Raw genomic sequence first — 9,718 nt, 5'->3', positions numbered from 1 at the left:
CTATGACATAACTAGGCTTCCGCTGCCGCCGCCGCTGCCCCACCCCCGAGGAGATCGATCTCCACCGGGGGCAGTGCCTTCGTAGGATGCCCGGCAGATCCCTCCGATCTGCTGTGCCTGTTGTCGTTGAGCACAGTAAGGAGACCTACCTCGCCACTAGGATCCATCACTGCCGTCACCTCCGCGTGGGTGGCTGCCGCCGAGCGTGCGGATGGGGACCGCCGGGCGCCGCCGTGGGGGCTGCCGCCAAGGGCCGTTCCCTCCGCGCAGGCTGGCACTGCTCGAGTCTAGGGCCACTGCCTCCTCACAGGTGGCTACCACCGAGCACGTGGATGAGGGCCGCCCCACCGCCTGCATTCAGGGCCGCTCCCGTGGGGCCACTGGACGTCAACATGGAGGCTGACGGGCGCCGCTATGGGGGGCACTGCTTCCGCGTGGGTGGCCGCCATTGGGTGCCGCTAGTTTGCTCTGCCCTTCTCTCTCTTGTGTGGGGAGATAAGGATGAGGGTGAGGGCAGGGCTAGTCGCTAGGTGCACTCGAGATGTACCCATGATCCTCCTGCTACTGTGTTTTATTTTCCCCCGATCAGAGATCGGGTTTGCGTCGCCTTGCCGTTCGTCGCTGCTCCATCGTCGACACACCCGAGGATGAGGTCGTTGCTGCGCCCTCCCAGGCTGTAGCGCCGATGGTCGTGGTCAAGCCTTCATCGCCGATGTCGCCGCCTTTCCAAGCGGTGGCGCCACCCGCTGCCGGTCCTCGTCAAGCCGGTGCCCGATCCGACTCCGCGTCTCCTGCCGTTCTTGTGCGAACACTGCCGCCGATGTTGCTGAAGGAAGACCCCTGTGCGCTTTTCAGCTGCCTGGTCTACCATCACCATCCGCCGCTCACCATCCTGCTGCTGTCCTCGGTCAGAAGCTGCGGATCTTGTGTACTCGGGTGCCTCGACGATGCTTCAGACCCGCGCCCTCCTTCACGGCTTTGACCACGTCCACCTCGACTTCGGCTACTTCGGCACTAAAGGGCTATCATCTGCATGAGCTACTCCAGTCGAAGCATTCGCACCGGCGTTCCGACTACGGAGGGATATCTCCATTATTCTCCATCTGTCCATTCGTGTTGCTACCGCTACGACTGCGGGGAGATATTAGAGTATATTTGGTAGGTTAGGATAGTAATCCCGAACTGTCATATGTATTGGGGAGGTGCCTTACCCCCCAAGTCTCTGTACTCTATATATACCGCCCAAGGGGCTCAATGCAATACATCGACTACATTATACGCATCCTACCCAATCTTACAATTATGTTTCAGACACAATCTAATCTTCACCAAGAAAGACCTTGCTTACAACACTATCAGCGCTTACTTCATTGCCGATTGCAATAGCGGCTACATCAGATTGCACAATGAGCTCGTCAAAGCATGCTCGGCCTTCTCCTTCAGTGAAGACAGGCTCCAAAAGGAGAAGCTTGAGCCCCGTACAGGTTTGCACCACAGCCAGAGCAGTTGCAGCCCCCTGCTGAACCCCGTGGGTGGCGATCTCCCTGGCGCGGTTGGGGATGTCCTGTAGGCGGTCCACCAGCAGGTCGCCTCTGGCATTCACCTTGGTGGCGGCACCATTTGCCGCTTGGTGAAGGGCCTGAATTTGTGCTTTCAGGGCTTTAATTTCCATGCAGAAAAAGAAGATTTTATTATCGGGAAAAAATAATCTTCATGGAGAATAAATTATGCTCACAAAGAAGAACCATACCTGCAACTCTACCATCGCTAGCGGACAGCATCGCCCGAGCGGCGGTGGTCTCACCCTCGGCAGCGGTCAGGGCGGCCTGGGTGGCCTCCAAGCAGAGTTGGAGATGCACAAACTCACGAGTTGCCTCGGAGTAGAGGTCGTATGTCCCCTTCCACAAATGGAGGTAGCATCGAGCATCATCTCCGTTGTACGAGTCGGCGGAGCCGCGGGAACTTGCTGCGGGTGCGGATTCGGCGCCGCGAACACCCCTGCAGGCCGCCAAGCCGGCCATAGAGATGGTCCTGTATGAACAGAATAGAATTAGTGGTATGAACATGCATCAGGCCACACAGGATTAGGATCTTCTTACCCTTGGCGGCGAAGGTGACCATGGAGCGGCAGATTGCCTTCTAGAGCTCCATCTGCAGGGTGCTTGTTGTTACTACCCATTATCATGATGGAGATGGAGAGACTGGAGCCTGAGAGAGAGTGGAGCAGATGAGAAGATATTTCATCACTCTGCTTAGAATTTGTATTTATAGGCACGATGAAATTGATGGACAAGGGGCACCGTTCGAATTCGTCGCCGGCAAGTTCAGGCGACGCGCAAAAAGGTGCGCGGGAGAATGAACCGTCGTGCGGGAAGTAGCGAGATGGAGATACTTATATTATTTCATTGAATAAAATACAAATGTGAACTTCAACGTAAGCAAATGTCTAACGCAGTGGTTTTTAGCGACCTCGAAACTCTCCGTGGCCCGTGTTCGAACTCGCACGGCAGCAGTTTTTTCCCTACCTTTTATGGCTCGTTCGGCACACGTGTCTTCAATATGTGCCTGTTTCTCTTCCTGGGTTGAATGGACAGTCCGGTCCAACTTCTCCTATGGCCCCTCATGTCGGCCTGCTAGGACCGCACCGCAATCGTACACCAGCATGTCAACACGTCGACCTTCGAGGTCCCATTCAGCACACGTGGCTGCTAGCTAGACATACTGGACCAGTCAACCAGGTCCAACTTCTCCTATGGCCCCCATGTCGGCCTGCTGGGCCTGCACTTGTACACCAGCATGTCGACACGTTGACCTTCGGGGTCCCATTCAGCACACGTGGCTGCCAGCTAGACATATTGGACCAGTCAATCAGGGCCTACATTTGCACGTGTTAACCACGTCAGCTTGCTGGGCCCTCACTTGTACAAGTGGACGCCCGAGTCAAACCTCTCACAACGGGATCGTGTTGCGAGAGTTGACCAACAAAGCTAGCGATGTGGCCAGGCAGGTCTAGTTGGCTACACGTGGCAGCTGGTCTGGTTCTATGACGTATCGCGCCGATCATAGGACCGAGGAGTTAATGGCTCACCATTTTTTTTGTGATGATATGAAATGGTGTTCTTTACTTTCGTCAAAGTTCCGCTGGGGCTGAAGATTTCAGCGATAACCTATGACGAAGGCAATGTTTTCCTGTGTCGAGGCTTTACTTTCGTCATGGTTGTGCAGTGGACGAGGGAGGCTGACGAGGAGCTAAGATGAATCTTTGATTTTTGGTCATGGATGCTATCTGTTCAATGACGAAGTTAAAAACGTCATACGAAAAACCGTCATGGATGCTACTATTTCTACTAGTAAGCACGGTCTCAAAGCAAATAAATTTGTTGAAAAGAACTTATCACAGCCAGTGCCTAGGTCGCATCACCTTGTGCTATTCCAAAATTTACTTTTATATACCTTAATTTAACTTATTGATATAGAATAGTGAGTGCCAAGTTGAAATATATCAATAAAATGATGGCACATGATAAGATTGTGCCAATACAGAATGGGATCTGATGATGACAAAATGCTTAATAATAAATATAGGATCCATATTACATTTGTGCCAATACAGAATGTATTTATAAGTAATGTACAAGACAATACATGAATATAGAGCAATCCAAGGACTTAAATGGAATATGCAGAATAGAAATTATTCTAAACATATAAATAAATTAGGTCTGGGGGTTTTTCTATAAAAGAAAAGAGAGAGGCGGAGGGGGCGGGTGGAAACCCGAACCGCCGCCACCCTTCAGCCACAACGGGTAGGTGCCATTGTCGGCGCTTGTGTCGCCGCAGTGCGCTGTTGGCGCAGCCCAGTCAGGTCGATGCCGAGGCCGCCTCCTCATCCTATTCCTCTTCTCATGCATCCTTGCCCTCCCAGTGCACCGGCTTCGACGGCTGCCGTCCACCACAGGCCATTATGGCTTGGAGGAGTAGCTCGGTGCGGTTGAGCTCCATGAGCCGCGATAGATCCCCGACCGCTGGTCAATGGCCGTGATGTAGCCTAGGACACGTGCGAGTGAGGGCACCGCTGAGGAGGGCGGCGGCCACCGATGGCAGAGGAGCGGGCAGCGCCGCGGGCACCATCGCTCGTGGAGGGGTCGCAAGTGCCGATGGCACCACTGTTGGTGGAGGGGTGGGTGCCGTGGACGCCGTCCCTGTGGAATTGGTTGTAACGAGATGCCTATCCTGGCTATTGGCTCCATGTTAAATAGATGTTCTATGAACAGCCCCTAGCGTGGCTTACATGATCTTGTACAAGTCAACTATGTACTTGACTTACAAGTAAAGAACATACAACAAACTCTATCCTATAACACCGGAGCTAATCATTATCTCAACACCCCCCCCCCCTCAATCACAACTGGGTAGTTAATTTGAGATTGTTCTTAAAGAGAGCCGATTGTCGGGTCGCAAGTGGTTTGGTGAATCCATTAGCAACTTGATCTCTAGAGCAAATGAACGGAACATCCAACTGTTTCTGGTTAACCTGCTCTCTAACAAAATGATAGTCTATCTCAATGTGTTTTTTCCTCACCTGAAACACAGAATTCTCTGAGAGATACTTTGCGCCAATATTATCACACCACAAACAAGCAGCTGATGGATGAGGGATTCCCAATTCATTCAACAACTTGCGTACCCACATGATCTCAGTAGTTGCATTCGCCATAGCCTTGTATTCAGCCTCTATGCTAGAACGAGATACTTTTGCCTGCTTTCTTGCAAACAAGATTGCTTCCAATGAAGACAGCAAAACCTCTTGTAGATCTCCTATCATCAGGACATCCAGCCCAATCAGCATCAGAGAAAGCACTGACTAACATTGATGTGGATTTGCCAATCTTCAAGCCAAGTCGCAAAGAACTTTTGACATATCTGAGTATCCGTTTTACTCCCCCCCCACCCAATGCAGAGTGGTTGGTCAATGCAAAAATTGACATACCTTATTGACAAAAAAGGATAGATCCGGTCTAGTCAATGTAAGGTATTGGAGTCCACCCACTATGCTTCGATATCTTGTTGAATCCTCAGTTCCCAAAGGTTCTCCTTCCAGGGCTGAAAGTTTCTCTGTTGTCGAGAGAGGAGTAGAAAGTGGTTTACAGGCTTTCATGCCAACCCGTTCCAAAATACCAGTGGCATACCGTTCCTGTGTCAACAACAATTCTCCTTTTGGTCTCTGGACTTCTATGCCAACGAAATAGTGTAAATCTCCTAGATCCTTGATAGCAAATTCCTTCTCAAAGCCACGCAAGAGAGCAGAAACAATATCTTTAGAAGAGCCAGCTATGATTATGTCATCAACATATACTAACATAAAAATAGTATGCTTGCCTTTCTTGTAATAAAATAAGGACGTATCTGCTTTAGAGGGAATAAACCCTAGACTCTGAAGCTTGTTGCTAAATACCATGCTCGAGGCGCTTGTTTCAACCCATATAAGGCCTTGTCTAGTTTGCACAAATATAGTGGGGTGAGTGTATATCCTCATATCCTGGTGGCTAACTTATATACACTTCTTCTTCAAGAAACCCATGAAGAAATGCATTTTGTACATCCAACTGACTGACGAAGACACCATCCCCTGGATACTACAAGAGAAAGTATCAATCAAATGGTAGCTACCTTCACAACCGAACTAAAGGTAATTTAGTAGTCTATGCCATAACGTTGTTTGAACCCCTTTGAAACAAAACGGGCTTATATCTATCAATAGTGCCATCCACTTTACACTTGACCTTATAAACCCACTTGCAATCAATCACATTTTTCTGCTTCTGTGGTGGAACTAGATGCCAAGTCTTGTTCTTCATGAAAGCATCAAACTCAGCATCCATAGCTTGTTTCCAACACGGACTAGATAATGCGTCTTGAAGATTGCAAGGCTCTTCGGAAGCTATCACTGTATGTGCATAACGAATAGTGCCATCAGTGTAAAATTTGGGTTTATGAATACCTCTGGAGAGATGTGTCATCGGGTGAGAATTATCATAAGTAGCAGCAGAATCAGCATCAACATTAGTTGTAATCAAGATCGGCACAGAAGATCCAGCCGGCAGCGCCTGATCCACGACAGTCGACTGTTGAAGCTGCTCCCCCGCCAGCGGACCAGACGACGACGTGGGATCTTGATCCCCAACTAGAGACGGCGTCATGGCGATGTGGCGGCAGGGATAGATGGCACCCGAGGAGAAGTCGACCCCACCTACCTGACAGGAGGCGATCTAGAGGGCGATTCAGGTGCTGTCACCATAGGAGGATCAACCTCGTGTTCTGCACCTGCCGAGGCAATGTTCTGCATGAAATATCACCCAAAATTCGTACCAATTTCACCTACAAAACCTTGTGGAAGTTCTTGACAGTCATCTGCAGACTCACAAACAACATCAGTGGTAGGAGAAGATAGAGTCGAGTCACAACTATTGTCAACCCCAGTAGCATCAGAAGAGTTGTGAAGATGTGTTGGGAGCAAAAGAATTTCAGCCCGGAGTTGTGCGCCAGCATTGGGATGAAGAGATGCAAAAGGAAAAACAGTCTCATCAAAAACTATGTATCGCGAGATATAAACCCACCCTTCAGCAACATCCAAAAATTTAAATCCTTTGTGAAGATTACTATACCCAAGAAACACACAGTGTTTGAATCTAAATTGAAGTTTGCATGCGTTAAAGGAACGTAGATTTGGCCAGCAGGCACAACCAAAGGTTCTAAGGATGGAATAGTCTGGATTCTGATTAAAAAGAACTTGAAGAGGGGTTTTATGATCAAGAACTTTAGTTGGGAGACGATTGATGAGGTAGGTGGCTGTAACAAAGACTTGCTTGAGCAAGGAGAGATAACCCCATCTCAACTATGTGGTGATGTTTTCGTTCAGCGGAACCATTCTGCTGATGCGCATAAGGACAAGACACATGATGAGAGATGCCAACACGTTGGAAAAACGAGTTAAGTTTCTGATACTCGCCTCCCCAATCTGTCTGCATGGCAATGATTTTACGATTAAACATGCGCTCAACGAGATTCTGAAAATCATGAAAATGCTGAAACACTTCAGATTTATGACGAAGCAAATAAATCCATGTAAACTTGCTAAAGTCATCAATGAAACTAACATAAAAGGTGTTTTTGCCAATAGAAACCGGGGCAGCACCCCATACAACAGAGAAGACTAGTTTAAGCGGCGCACTAGACACACTAGTGGATCTCGGATAGGGTAGCTGATGGCTCTTGCCCTTCTGGTAAGCATCGCAGATGGACTCTTTATTGGACTCCTGGATGAACAGGAGGTTATTCTTACTAAGGACTTGATGAACAATAGAGGAAGATGGGTGGCTGATACGGCAATGCCACCGGGACGACGGGGGCTTCATGATGCCGTAGGCTTGTTTATTGACGCTAGACTTCAAAGGACAGAGCCAGCCTCGCATTACCCTTTATGCAGAACCTTCCTCATTGTTTGATCCTTAATCACGAAAAATGATGGACGAACTTCAAAGAAAACATGATTATCACGGGTAAGTTTATGGACTGAAACAAGATTCTTATTGTCTTTGGGAACATAGAGAACATTGTTGAGAGCTAGATCTCTACTGGGGGTACGAACAAGAGTGTGACCAATCTGATCGATCTCCATACCTGACCCGTTTGCAGCATGCACCTGACCACCACCATGATACTTGTCCCTCACGGTGAGCTTCTCCAGTTCTCCAGTGATATGATCAGTGGCTCCGGAGTCAGAGTACTAGTTGGTGTCGATGCCATACGAGGTGGTCGCCGATGATGCTGACTTGGCATCTGGAGCACCCATGAAAGAGGCATCGAAGCGTTCATAGCATCGCAACACCGTGTGCCCTTCCTTGCCGCACAATTGACAAGTGGGGTGCAGGGGCGCTCAGAAGAATCTGCACCTCCATGTCATCCTCCACGGCCGCGACCACGACCGCCGCAGCCACCACTGCCACAACCACCACGTGGCACCAGGTTTGCTGACGACCTGGAGCCATGTCCTTGAAGGATAGCATTGCATTGTTCAAAGGAAGACAAGTGAGTGAACATCTCACCAAGGGAGATTGCATCTGTTCTGGCCTAAATTGCCGACACCACAAGATTGTAGTCGGCGTCAAGTCCCGCAAGGATGTATGAGCCAAGATCTTCATTGTCAAGATGCTTGCCGGCAGATGCCATATCATCTGCAAGCGTCCTCATCTTGGAGAAGTACTTGGCGATGGTTGACGACCCCTTCTGCACAGTGGCAAGAGCCATGCGCATGTTGATGACACGAGCATGAGATTGAGAGGCGAACATTGCCTCGATCGCCTCGCAGATAGCAATAGTGGTGGGCAGCGTGGCCACCTACACGAGGATGTCCCGGGAAAGCGAGGATAGTAGATAGTTGAGTATTTGCTGATCCTTGGCGCCCAGGTCTCGTAGTCGGGATTGGGCACTTGCTCGTTCGCTTTTCACGAGACTTGGCGACAGTCACCAGCGGGATGGGAGTCGTCGACCGGAGGAAGTGTGCCACCTGCACATCTTAGAGGGCAGAGAGCACTTGAGCCTTCCAGAGCGAATGATTGTTCCTTGCAAGCTTCTCGGTGACAAGATACCTGAGAGAGGGAACAACGGAGGATGCGAAAGAAGTTGCCATGGATGATGCTGGTGAAGAACCAGGTTCTGATTACCATGTGAAATTGGTTGTAACGAGATGCCTATCCTGGCTCTTGTCCTGGCTCTTGGCTCCATGTTAAATAGATGTGCTAGGAACAGCCCCTAACGTGGCTTACATGATCTTGTACAACAAGTCAACTATCTACTTGACTTACAAGTAAAGAACATACAACAAACTATATCCTATAACACCGGAGCTAATCATTATCTCAACAGTCCCAGGTGGAGGAGGAGTGGTAGCCCATGGCGCCGCTGCTGACATCACTGCCACTTGCGGCTGTATAGGTGCCGAGGGTGCTATGTGCCTTTATTGTTGTAGAACAGCGATGCTCCTTGGTGTGCAACCATGGTTCCGATGATGTAACTTGGATCCAAGGTCATGTTACTTCCAACAAAAGTTGATGCGGTGTTTGCGACGGTGAAGGAACTGATGGAGGCTTGTCCATGGCCGCTTGGGGGGTTCGGCCGGGCCGAAGCCGGTGTTGACGGCGGTTGTCATTGCAGAGAAGAAACTACATCCATGGCGACCATGGAAGCGATTAGCACAGCCACGATGTGCGCGGAAACATACACAATCGATTGTTTCATCGTCGGCTGTGGAGGGGAAGAACAAGGAATCCTCCTTGTGTGCAGAGAAATGGAAATAGCATGGATCCATGCTTACCAGATGGAGTTTTAGGCCTCCTTGTCTCTTTCCTTTACCCATAGTCAATAGAGTATGCATGCTGATAACATGTCGAGAGTGAAAAGTGAGAGAGAATGAGAGGTGACAATAGTTGTAAGTGGTATTGATTCCATTAGAGGACCATTGTTTATATACATGCCCAAGGGGCCAAAGAAACCGAAGGGACAGGCCCATTCGCGGTTTGACCTTTCAATGATTAACAACATCATTAGTAACTAGGCAATTATGTAGGTACATTATTACAAACAAAGTTGGTATAAGTATCGGATGCGTATAGTTGCCTGTGCGTTAATTTGCAAGAATCTACGTTATTGAGTCGTGGAT

At 49.3% G+C, this 9,718-nt stretch overlaps 1 non-coding gene across 1 annotated transcript; it reads right to left on the bottom strand.

The window, feature by feature from the left end:
* Positions 1 to 8,072: 8,072 nt before the first annotated feature.
* LOC120696352 lies at positions 8,073 to 8,211 on the bottom strand. Its single transcript, XR_005684128.1, has one exon. It is a non-coding gene; the product is annotated as a small nucleolar RNA Z247 (small nucleolar RNA).
* Positions 8,212 to 9,718: the final 1,507 nt, after the last annotated feature.

This window comes from Panicum virgatum, chromosome 2K (assembly GCF_016808335.1).
Source record: "Panicum virgatum strain AP13 chromosome 2K, P.virgatum_v5, whole genome shotgun sequence".
NCBI classification, from domain to species: domain Eukaryota; kingdom Viridiplantae; phylum Streptophyta; class Magnoliopsida; order Poales; family Poaceae; genus Panicum; species Panicum virgatum.
The sequence above is the reverse complement of the archived record's forward strand: the minus strand, read 5'-3'. Positions and strand labels throughout refer to the sequence as shown.